Source organism: Taudactylus pleione, unplaced genomic scaffold, assembly GCF_031769625.1.
Source record: "Taudactylus pleione unplaced genomic scaffold, aTauple2 ptg000007l, whole genome shotgun sequence".
NCBI lineage: Eukaryota > Metazoa > Chordata > Amphibia > Anura > Myobatrachidae > Taudactylus > Taudactylus pleione.
In genome coordinates, this window is record NW_028284410.1 from 4,416,818 (window position 1) to 4,429,280 (window position 12,463).

Sequence of the window (12,463 nt, forward strand, 5' to 3'; positions counted from 1 at the left end):
CCGCCTATTACAATGCATTGACTTTCCGCTTAGGCGAAATTGTCCTGAATATGGAGATACTTTGAAAACAGGTGGAAAGTCCAAATCCCCGTAAACTTATCTCCAAATTACACTTTTCGGCTCTAATTAAATCCGGCCCTACAACTGAAAAGGCGGTCTAACTCCTGTCTAGTGTCGTTTCTCCCCCTAGCCATTTCTTGTTTCCTTTTTGTAGGTGACTAGCCGCCCAGTATTGGATCAGCATGGCTCTTTGAAACATCATCAGGTATTTTGTGTAGTTTACATTTTGCATCGATACTTTTCTGTGATTCTATCTGCAGGAAATGCGTCTCAGGCAAAACCCTCATGCGCCGCAGCGGATTGGACGATAGTGTCGGCCATGATGAGGAAGTTATCAACTACGTCTGACGTATATTCCAGTCCCCCCTCTGTGCTGCCGCCGCCAGGCGTTACTAGCAACTTAATACAGTATAGGTATAGGGACGGGACTCGTATTCGTGCTGCAGGGGTCAGAGTGACCCAGTGTTCAGCCCCGCCCCCCAGGGAAGGCGTCACAGTGAGCGGTGTGCTGCTGCTGGGGACTGTAGCCCTGAGTTGCTCTTCCTGTTATTGTAGCGCCAGCGACACTTCCCAGCATCCCCTACGCGCCGAGCAGTGCACCCTGGGAGGTCTCTGGGGCAGCACCTCGCAGCTTTCCACGAAGTCTGCGGCTGCGCCGATCGTATAAGGAGGAAGAGAGCAGTCTGCATACACCAGGTGAGCGGTCAGCGCCGTGATGCGGAGGCTCCGGGATGTGTCTATTCGACGCCCGATCCTCAGCTGCTTATGCTAAGTGCGTTACAGCTAATGGGCGCCATTTTATTCCCGGGGCTTTTCCCGCCGCAGCCGACTACCTGGCCTTAGCCAGTGCTTTACGTGACCCCCGGGTCATTGTGGCCGGTTCTTCTACGTATGTGTTGTCTAGATGGTGGACAGACTGCGGCCTGCCCCCGGTGTACACTGTACAGCAGGGGAGCCCCCTCACGGGCCCCGGCTCTCTGTGTGTAAACAGCAGTTCTACAGGGGGCAAAGGGCGCCGGGGAGGCGGCTGCTGGCGGTATCAGCATAGGGGGAGGGCAACATGGAGTTTGCCCTTTTTACCTGCGGAAAAGTCTGTCTGTGTGTGTCGTAAGGTGCAGTCATTATAAAACATCTTACACGCAAGCAGTAATTATACGTTTCATGTGACTGAAAAAATAAAATCTGCAGTCATCATACTAGATCCATAACTATACGTTTTAGTGAGAATCAATTGCCCCCCTCCTTAATCATTTTGGAAATAGATGAAGTAGCCATCGGAAACCAATAGTTTGCAGCCATCAATGTTTCCAATCAGATGGTAATGCATTTATCATGGTTGCCGCCTTTGCATAATTTTCAAAGGTGCAATTCACAGATGACCTGCGACAACTGGTGGAGGAGAAGGGTTCAGAATATGGGGCCAAAAGTGAACCCTTGCAGGTTCGCTTCGCCCGCCACGCGTTGGACATGGTTTATATTCCCCCTCTGTCTACGTGGATAGTAAAAGTGGTAGCTGACCGGCTCTGTCGTAGCGGTTCACATTGGTTGACGCCAGATGTCCTTCTGCCAACTTGGATCTAGCATCAACCCATTTTGTACTTGATGGAATGGGTCATGTTGGTGGGTCTCAATTCAGTAGAAAGGAAAAAAGTACTTCTTTGTAGGGCACACTATGGAATGAAGAAAAAATATATATATATATTTTTATTGTTGGACTCATTTTAGATGGGAAGTCCGGACTAGATTTCACTTGGTAATCTATAATTCAAGTGTCCGATATTCCAGGAGGCAATTATTAAAGTACATATACACTAGACAAATTGTAAATCGAAAGGTGAAATATGTGATGGATATGTAGAAAAATAGGAAATGACAATAATAGTATAAAAATATGCCACCTCTGCCTAACATAAACAATTGAATGGACAATCACTTTTTAATTAAGGTCCTGAGTGTCCGTACATATGAATGAATGCATTGACAAATTAATGCAATGGAACCGCAAGGTATGAAAGATGATTAAATATAAAGTAATAAATAAGGACGTCCCAAGGTATATATGTTTATACCTTTTGCTCTACACAAATATAGAGCCTGTTAATCACACCATCAAACAATACTATATTCAAAATCAATCAGTTTTGAGAATAGGTTTCAATAATATGTATTTGTCAAAATATATGCAACCCATAGAAGGATGAGAATATCAATGGTCAGAGATATTGATACTTATGCTGGGCATACACTCTACAATTATCTGTCTGGTGGGAAGGAAATTCTGGTCCCTTTTCTAGTGTTTGGGAGCAAATTTCTATTGTTATTTGCTCCCATACATTACCAGGTTTTAATTCCAACCAGCCAGATTGGACAGATATCTGACAGATAATTGTAGAGTGTATGCCCAGTATTAGCAATTATGTTGAACAAAGTACCAGCAGGAGCTGGTTGCAAGCATAATTAGTGCAGTGGCTCAAATCGCAGTATATAATATACTCTGGGCCGTATTCAATTAGCCGCGATAAGCTGATTTCGGCGAAAAGTTTCCGCCGATGACGTAATTTCGTTAGGCGAGAACTTATCCCTGTATTCCATTCCAAAGGCTTTTCGCCGGTACGGAAAGTCAATGCATTGGAATAGGTGAAAAAGATTTGCCTATTAAACCAGGCGGAAAAAAGTACAGAATTGGGGTTTTGGGAGTACAAACTTGCGGGAACCAGCTTGCACCCTTGGGACAGCCCCCCAAAGTTAAACTGTGTCAAAAAAAGTATAAAAAAAAAACAAACTTAAGAACACCCCAAAAAAGTACTTTCATTTTGGGGGTAAAAAAACCCCCAAAGTTGGGGGCAAACTAAAAAAACTAGCGAAATAGATTCCAGCGGGGTCCCCAAGTATGCCCCAGGTGTTTTAAAGTTTGCAGGTGGTTGCGGCAGATGTATTTTTAACGTTTTTTTTAAACTTCACTTTAGCAACTTTAAAATATGCTAGCACCCATTTTCATGTGCCCCAAATTTGCTGGGACTACTTATTTTCACCAAAAAAAACTGCTAAATGCTATTTTTCACCACTTCTGCAAAGATGCTAATTAGCAGCTATTGAGAGCATTTAAATACCCTAAATACATTTAGCAGGGCTATTTGGGGGTATCTAGAGTGATCCCCAATGTCAGTGCATCTTTTGGGGGTGTCAGGCTGAATTCCCCAAATCTGACAGGACTTTTCGCTGGTTTCGAATTCACCAGGTTCAGTTTTCACTGATTTGAAATTGAATACGGGAATAAGTGGGGATGAGCACGATACTTTTTCGCTTGCAAAACCAGCGATGTCAGCGAGAAGTCTGGGACTTTTCGCAGCTAATTGAATATGCCCCTCTGTATGCAACCACTTGAAGCTTCGATATCCACTAATTCCTGTGAGTATGTGTCAGGGGTATTATTGCAGGAAAAATTTACAATTTTATTTGGTCAAATGCCATCTTGAGCATATAAACCTTTGGCTAGACAACCATTAGAAAAAAAAGGTGTGTTAATCAAACCTGGACTTGAAGGTTCCAGGAATATTTGGGGTCCAATGCCTATATATAATATATATATATATATATATATATATATATATATATTCGGAGCTCTTACAAGTCGCTGACTGTTGCTGTCCCCGTTTGCCTTGGCATTGGACGGGCAATGAGCGCGTCTGGACCCGGGGATCTTGGTAGTTCTCATGTTTACCTGCTACACCTCCTGACTCCAGTCTTCGCAAGGTATTTCCTTCTCTGCTGCACTCTCTTCAGGCACGCTGCTGTGCTTGTCCTGTGCTGCGGCTGTATCAGGACATTACACAGCAGGCACACCTGACAGCAGATGCAGCTCTGCCCTCAAATTTTAATTTCTCTGAGCCATTGTGCCTGCCTAGTGTTCACTCTGGGTCCAACGCCAGACCTAGAGAAAGGAGGCGTGTCTTTAAGGCGCGCACCCCTTTCATCACTCTTGCGGGCATGCCCGGCACTTACGGACATGCCGGGCTGCCCCCAAGCTCTCCCTTCTCTGTGAATAGATGCCGGGCACATGCTCCCGGCATCTATTCACTGGCGATGGTCTTTACTCTGCCGTCTTCCCCACTAGCGGGCTGCAGGTGAGGATGGCACCCACAGGCTGTTTTAGCAGGGCGCTACCAAAAAGGGGCAGAATGCATTCTGCCCTTTGAAATCGGGCAGGGTGCAGCGCCCCACTAAAACAGCCTAGCGGGAATGCTACTACCCGCTCATTGCCCGTCCAATCCTTAGGAAAACGGGGACAGCAGCAGTCAGCGACAGATTAGTATGATCTGCGCAGTACCTCTGGTACTGGAAAAATGTCGAGGAGACCCTCCTATTTTCCAGTAACCAGAACTTAACCAGCCGGGGGGCTTACACTATAGCAGGGTGACACACGGTGAGGGGTCCCCCTGCCGTACTGTAAAACCAGCCCTAAACTATGGTTCTTAACAATCTTTCGGAATGATGAAGATAAATCCGTTTACTTGAACTTTTGTTTAATAGAGTTGTTAATGTTGGACTGTTTTAATTGCATTTATGATAAATCTCTGTTTTCCATTTTAGGTGTGAATCCACTGCACTGGTGAGAGTTAATAGTTTAAGACAAGGCACTGTTTGGTAAGTGAGAAATACACATTTGTCGTCAATTTTTCTGGGTATATTTTAGGGGTTTCCAATATTTAATTGTTTTGTACATACCCTCCTATATTTTTCTAATGGTTTTTTTTTTTAATTTAGAAATTTATGGAGCTTTTATGTTAACAATTTTCAAACTCTATACTCAGGGCACTATAACAGTCCAGATTTTAAGGATATCCATGCTTGAGCACAGGAGACTTAATACCTCAGTCAATTTGATTTTACCACCTGTGCTCAACCATGGGTTTTTCTAAAACTTCAACTGTTGGGGTGCCTTGAGGACCGCGTTTGGGAACCTCTGGCTAGGACACTCGTGTCATATTGGATGCACTCCCATGGCAATGAAATATGTAATAAGAGAATAAAAAATTAATGTAGAGCTGCTAAGTGGGACTCGTCCTAAGAACTGTAGAGGTTCAACCGGGGGGGACATAACTTACCAATAGGCTCCTTCTAAAGTTGATGTCGCCTGGTACCGGGAGGGGACCAAGCTTGATCAGTGTTCCTCCCAGAAAATTTTACCAGTCGGGTGGCATTAAGAAGTAGTCGGATGGGGGCAGTGTAATACCTTGCAATAATAAAAAATGCTGATAAATTTTTAAAGACTCTTGCAGATATTGGCCACTTGCTGGCTGAACACAGATATAAATTTTGTCCAGCAATGAACGCTGATACACAGTTCATGTTTACACTCTCCATCTACCCTCTCTGCAATGTTCCTGCCATACAAACTGTGCCCTGCCTCTTAAAGATGGAGGAGGGAACTCTGATGGCAGGGAGATCTGTGTCTCTGCCTGTCACAGTAACATAAGCGAAGCACAACTCTGATCTGAGACACAGTCACAGATCTCCTTCCCATGGGAGATCTCTCCCCTGTCTTTAAGAGTCAGACCCCATCAGATTGCTCCCGCAGAGTGAGCAATCAGCAGAATTTTGCAGTTATGTGACCTACACAGAGCTCAGCCAGTAGCACCCCATTGCTAGGCTAGCAGTGGGGCACTATTGGCTGAACTTTGTATCGGTTACATGATCGCAATGGTGGTTATGCTCTGCCTAGGGTACAATCTGGGGGAGCTATTTGATTGGTGTCATCAAAGTGCCGGGTGGCATGTAAAATTGTGAAATTGACCTTGGGGAGAACACTATTGATGATATCAGTAAGCACCACCACTTCCATGATAAACATTACAGCCTTTAAAAATCCAGTAAATAGAGGAGAGATAATGAAGTGCTTTATCTTCCCCCATCCTGGCATCCACCTACTCATTGCTACCCTCTTTTGAAGAAGGGGGATCTCCTTTATCTAATGATGTGACTTCTGTGAAGTTATTCTCTGGTGAATGTGTTATCACCAGAGAACACCCTTCACTTCAGAAGTCATTATGAAGTCCACAAACGGGGATATGTCTCACATCCCAGCGTGTTTCCTGTTAGCGGTTATTATATGGCGATCACCAACAATTTCAACCTGGGGGAGAGCGCTTAATGTGTGTGATTTTTTCCATCCTGGCTCCTACGCATTCGGGGTTACCCTCAGTAGAAAGAGGGGGGTCCTTTCTTTCAAACAATTTGCCTGCTTAGTGTTTATTTATTGGTGATCACTAGATAAAAACTGAGGTCTGTCCTATTGGGTCATGCGAGCTTTTCTCATGACAAACTTGCAGCGTGAATTGGAAATCCATCGAACTTGTATTGATTTTTCAGAAGAAATTCAAATTTTTTTTGTGCGCACCCCCCTAAGTAGATGAAAAGATAGGGAAAATCTTTAGTTTATGGTAAAAATGTCAGGACAGTGTGGAACCTATGGTGCGCACCTCACAATGAATAATCACGCACTTTTGTTTAAATAGTATACTTCGACCAATAAAGACATGTGCTTTTTGAGGTGATTTTCTCTAAAAATCTCAATGGGGCTGTTAAGCCAACTAAAGGATTTCTTCCGCACCCTCTCGAGGATGCGAGGAGAAATTCCATTAATGTGCCAGCTGCAAAGCTATTTACAAGACCTCGGGGCCGGCACTTTAGGGCCGTACTCCATTAGACGCGAAAAGCCGAGATCCTCGAAAAATGGGTCCGGGAAGAAACCCGATTAATGTGCTGGCCGCGAGACTAACGGCCTCATGGCCGGCACTTTAGTCAGGGAATGCTGGTTCATGCGACTAAACACCAAGGTTAACTTGTAAGTGTCGGACTAAACAGTGCGCTGATTTGAATAGCTCCGGGACCAACTTCGTGGCCCTATTCAAGTCCCACTGAATTGAATCTTCCCCTTAAGTTGTTGTAGTCGATCAATTAAATAGCTCTGGACACAAGTTACCGGAGATATTCACAGCGTGCTGAATTGAATCGGCTCCTGTCAAAGTTTAATTGATGATACAGGTATGTGAAGGCTTTTTACCTTTTACAACTTGTATTAAAACACAAAAAAAAAAAACAACACTTTACATAAATTTCTATACCCCACAATACTGGAAAGGCTTAATTTGATGAAAAACACTTGCTGGCTATCATTTTTCCACCACTAACAGTGCAAAAACCAGCCATTTGACATCTTTTAAGAACCTCCAGTACTTTCCTTATGATCACAGTAAAAAAAAAAACCAATAACTTTTTTGGCCTTTCTTGGTAAATTTATTTCTTTTGAGTAGAAATAGATTAACTATCTAGGCAACAAGAAAAATAAATCAAGAAGCACATTTTCTTTTTGTTGTCCCGGGGGTACAAGAGAGCTCCTCTGCATTCAATCTTTTAATACCATTCAGTATTGTGTCTTTGCCAGTGTAACAAGTTTTGCCCGATATGCCGGCTCCCTCCTCCCCCACCTGAATATCGCTGCATAGGATTGCACATCGCATCCCTAGATCAACTGAACCTGCAGTAAGATATGGGGGTGTGATGTAGGACCCCACGGGTGCGCGCTCTGTCTGAAATCATGCCCATACACGGTACGATAGAGCAGCCAAATCTTGCCAATCCGTCGTATCGGCTGTTTTATCGCACTGTGTATGGGCACCTTAACTTGAGCCAAATGATTTTCGGTCCGGAGTTCAGCATGCAGTTCATATGCCCATGATTTGTGGCAAGCGTACTTTGCAAAGGCTAGCTATCGCTTATCTCTGAGAATGGCCTCCCAGCCTAGTATAACCCCTGACCTGATGTATGAATGTGGATATAATTTTTCTTTCTACTGCAGGGTCCATAGGGCTCCACAGGAGACCTTGGGGTATAGGCTGATGACGTGAGTAGTCGAGCACCTCTAATAGTTAAACTTGTGCTCCCAGGATGCACCGGGCTCTGCTCCTATACCCCGCCCCCATGCCAAGGCACCTCAGTTTCATAGGTGCTCGGCACTGAGTCGGATCACCTCAAGGTGGGCTGCGGAGGCAGCACCTGAAGATAGTTTATTTTATTAGAGTGGTTAGCATGGGCTGTCCAGTGGACGCCCAGGCTGCCACTCCGACACCCCGCCGGCGCCGAGAGGCTGGCACGGCGCCAGGGACCGCGGCGAGCTTCTGGGGGTTTTGGCTAGCAAAAGCCCCCAGAGACTCAGGGCTGTGGCCGGACGACACAGGATACATAAGGTAAGCAGCGGGCGTCCACAGCAGGCGCCTGCTGGGAGCACAGCCCATTACTTTCCAGGGTTAGGGCCCCTGGAAAGAGGCATGTGTTATCAGGCACTGCGCCTGCTCTAACAGTAGACCACCAGGGTAAGGGGCCACAGTGTGCGGACGCTCTGGCACCCAGGGGGTTAATTGTATGCCAGGGGAGCGGGCCTTCCCTGTACTGTACAGCCAGCCCCTCCCCCGCTGCCCTGCGCTCCTTTCCACAGCTGTCTGGCGGTTGCAGGCAGCTCTCCTCCCTCAGACACGCCTCCCATGAGACCTCCGGCGGCCATTTTATGTGCTTGAGCGCTGGTATCACAGGGAGCTGCGGAGCCTGGGTCCCCTTACATACCCCTCCTGCAAGAGCAGGTTGGTGTTTGTAGCACTATTCCTACTAGACACAAGGTCTAGTTCACAGGTTCTCAAACTCTGTCCTCCGGACCCCAAACAGTGCATATTTTCCATGTCTCCTCATTGAATTAACAGTGATATAATTATCTCCACCTGTAGACTTCTCAATTGTGTCAGTGAGTAATGAATACATCTGTGCACCTGCTGGGTGACCTGGAAAACGTGAACTGTGTGGGGTCCTGAGGACCGAGTTTGAGAACCACTGGTCTAGTTAGTTGATGATATTGCAATATAGTGCAGGTTTGTTCTTGGCATTGTATGTGTCTGTCTGCTAGCACTGTCTGACTGTATAACTCAATTTCTCTCTGTCAGCCATTTTATCTATCCCTGTACTTCTGTTTTCACTAGCCCTTGCGGTGACAGTGCTGCTCAAAGAGGTGAATTTACTTCACAGTTCAAGTGTTATTGTACTGAGAGGTTTGGACACATACATTTATAATGTCTGGCAGTGAGTCCGGTCAGATTGATTTCCCCCTTACACAGTCCTGCAACAGATGTTTGGCTGGAATAAGGGAAGGAGAGATTATTATGGGAGGATTGTGTACCCTGTGTACAAAAATGCAGGTTTACCTGCTGCACCCAGCTCTTCTCAAGAGCCGCCCCGGGCTTGCTTTGCACAAGCTCTGACTACCCTGATAGGTCGGCTTGCTGCATCTCCGGTGGCCCCACAATTGGGGTACGCTCCGCAGGTTGCTACATCTACGTCACAGGGGATTTCCCGACAGTTGGTTGTGGCGCATAATATGCCTTTGCAACCTACCCCCTACCAGGCATCACCTGAACCTGTTTGGGTTAATACCCTCTCCAATACGGTGCAAAACCTGACGGAGGTATTAGTGTCTTTCCAGCGCACTGCCAGGAAAGAGCTACTGTCTGCCCCATCCACATACTATCAGGATGATACGTCGACTGATGGGGAAATTCAGCACTTATCGGATACAGAGCTCCCTCAAAAGGAGGCGGAGCCTAGGTCCAAGATTTATGTACGCTCTCTCATACGTGCGGTCCGTGTAGCCATGAATATTGGGGATCAGGATACCCCAGCAGCCAAATCCAGACATGCTTTCTTTAAAGAAGTCAAAAGTTCAGCGACGGTTTTTCCTCTGTCTGATCAGCTAGTCGAACACCTGCAAGAAGCCTGGAAAAACGTTTGAGGAGAACTACTTCTCTAAATGGGAAACTCCTCAGGTGGATTCACATATTACTCGCCTTGTCAAAAGTGCGTCACTCCCTATACCGTCCATGTCATCGCTAAAAGATGTTACAGACAGGAAAGTGGAAATATGCCTAAAGCCCATTTATTCCCTCTCGGGAAGGGGGGGTCGCTAGGCCAGCTATGGCTATATGCTAGGTGGCCAGGGCCATGGAACATTGGGCTAATGCCTTGGAGACGTCCTTGACTGTAGAAGCTACCAGTGAGCAAATTGAACTGGTAGGTTACCACAGGGACTCTGCTACATATGTAAATGAGGCTGCGCTGGATATCAGTCTCCTGACATCTCCCATTTTGTCGGCCGCAGTGTCGGCTAGACGCTCTCTTTGGTTACGATCTTGGAGAGCAGATGCTGAGTCCAAGAAAGGGCTGGAGGGGTCACCCTTTAATGGCCAGGTCTTATTTGGACCTGATTTGGACAAAATTGTGGACACATTCGCTGCTGCTAAGTCTGCTTGTTTGCCTTCGGCACCAATGCCGTCAGGATCAGGTACTCCGTCCTTTTGGACCTTCCGTCCACAAAGCTCAAGAAACAGGCTTGGAGTACCAGGTGTCCAGCTGCCAAGCCCGACGCTAAACCCACAGCCTGACGGGGCGGGCCTCTCCTTGGGGGATCCCAAGGTGGGAGGCCGACTTCTTTAATTCGCCCAGCGTTGGCGGCACACCACAACAGACGCTTGGGTAAGGGAAGTGGTCTCTCAAGGTACGCCCTTTCCTTCCAACACAGACCTCCTCATCAATTCTTCCCTATGGAACAGATGAATCAGGAAAAGGCGTTGGAACTGCAGAAAGTTATACGGTCTATGGGCCTGATTCAGAGCTGAACGCTCTGACCAGAGCGCTCGCTCTGAATCAGGGCCGTCCCAGCTAAATTTGGAGCGGCCTCCTGGCCGCTCGCATAGCTGTGGGTCACCGCCCACAGCTTATGCGAGCGGCCAAAAAGATGGTCGCGGTGGTCAAAGACCTTCGCAACCATCGGGCTTGCGACGAGACCCTGGGTAGGGTCTCGCTTCCACAAGCCCCGGAGTGATTTTGGCTCTATCAGAGCCAAAATCACTCCCACTGACATCATTACTGATGTCAGTGGGGCCGGACTCAGACGGTAGGCGTTCCCATGGGAATGCCTCCGTCTGGCAGTCACGCCCACCAAAGGGGGCGTGTTGTCAATCAACATCGACTTTGGTGCGAGACCCGGAGTGACGGAGAGCCCGTCGCTATCCGGGTCTCGCGCATGCGCACGACGGAGCTCCCTCTGTCGTGCGCATGCGCAGTGGGGAAACATCGACCCGTTTGCGAGCGTCCTTTGCTCGCGAACGAGTCTGAATGACCCCCTATGCTCCTGCAGGGAGTTATAGCTCCGGTACCCATTTCCCAGAGGGGAATGGGGTATTATTCCACTCTCTTTTTGGTTACAAAACCGAATGGTACATTCAGGCCTATCCTGAATCTCAAGTCTCTCAACAAGTTTCTCCGAATATCTCGGTTCAAGATGGAAACCCTGCGGTCGATTATACTGGCTATGGAACCTGGGGACTTTATGGTGTCTCTGGACATTCGGGATGCCTACCTACACATCCGGATAGCTTCAGCTCACCAGAGGTACCTCAGGTTTGCAGTGTTACAACACTTCCAGTTTCAGGCCCTGCCGTTCGGACTGTCCACGGCACCCAGGGTGTTTACCACGCTTATGGCGGTCATAGCGGCCCAACTGCGGCTGCAGGGGCTTCGTCTGTTGCCTTACCTGGACGACCTGCTATTGTTAGCCAGGTCCCCAGAATTGCTTCTCCAGCATCTACAGTTGACAATAGCGATGCTGCAAAACCACGATTGGTTGATAAACTGGAAGAAGTCCTCTCTGACGCCCTCACAGCGGATGCTACATATCGGGGCATTGCTGGATTCCAAACAACAGCGGATTTTCTTGACCAAGGATAAGATATCCACGTTGCAACAGAGGATTGGCAGTTGCTTGCACAGTCGCCGGGTGTCGATTCACTCGGCAATGCAGTTACTGGGCTCCATGGTGTCGACCTTCGACGTGGTAGAGTATGGTCAGTTCCATTCTCTGCTTCTACAGAACCTGATCCTTTCCAGATGGGACGGATCTCCACACCGGATACAGACCCAGACATTGGTACTATCTCCGGAGGTACTTCTGTCTCTGACTTGGTGGCCCCACACCAGTCACCTTGCCAAGGGCCGACCCTTTTGGATCCCGGAGTGGGTCCTTCTGACAACGGACGCCTGTCCTCGGGGCTGGGGTACAGTGACAGGTTCACACCTCTTCCAGGGAAAGTGGACATTGGAGGAGTCCGTGCTTCCAATAAATATATTAGAACCGCCCTGGTTCTAAGGGCTCTTCAACAGGCAAGACTCATATTTCACGGAAATCCCATGCAAGTCCAGTCAGACAACGCCACCACAGTGGCCTACATAAACCGTCAAGGAGGCACTCAAAGTCAGGCGGCACTACTAGAAGTGTCCCGCATTCTGTCTTGGGCGGAGATGAATA

At 47.4% G+C, this 12,463-nt stretch overlaps 1 protein-coding gene across 4 annotated transcripts in view; it reads left to right on the top strand.

Moving 5' to 3' along the window:
- The first annotated feature begins 453 nt into the window (after positions 1-453).
- Positions 454-12,463, top strand: part of THRAP3 (thyroid hormone receptor associated protein 3) — a 68,289-nt gene continuing 56,279 nt past the window's right edge. For 2 of the 4 annotated variants that reach the window (XM_088460940.1, XM_088461148.1), the window contains exons 1-2: positions 814-832; positions 4,651-4,704. The gene's annotated coding sequence lies outside the window, so the exon portion shown is untranslated. Of the gene's footprint in view, positions 757-813; positions 833-4,650; positions 4,705-12,463 lie in introns of those variants that run through there. The other 2 variants (XM_088461014.1, XM_088461233.1) reach the window with 2 other exon arrangements.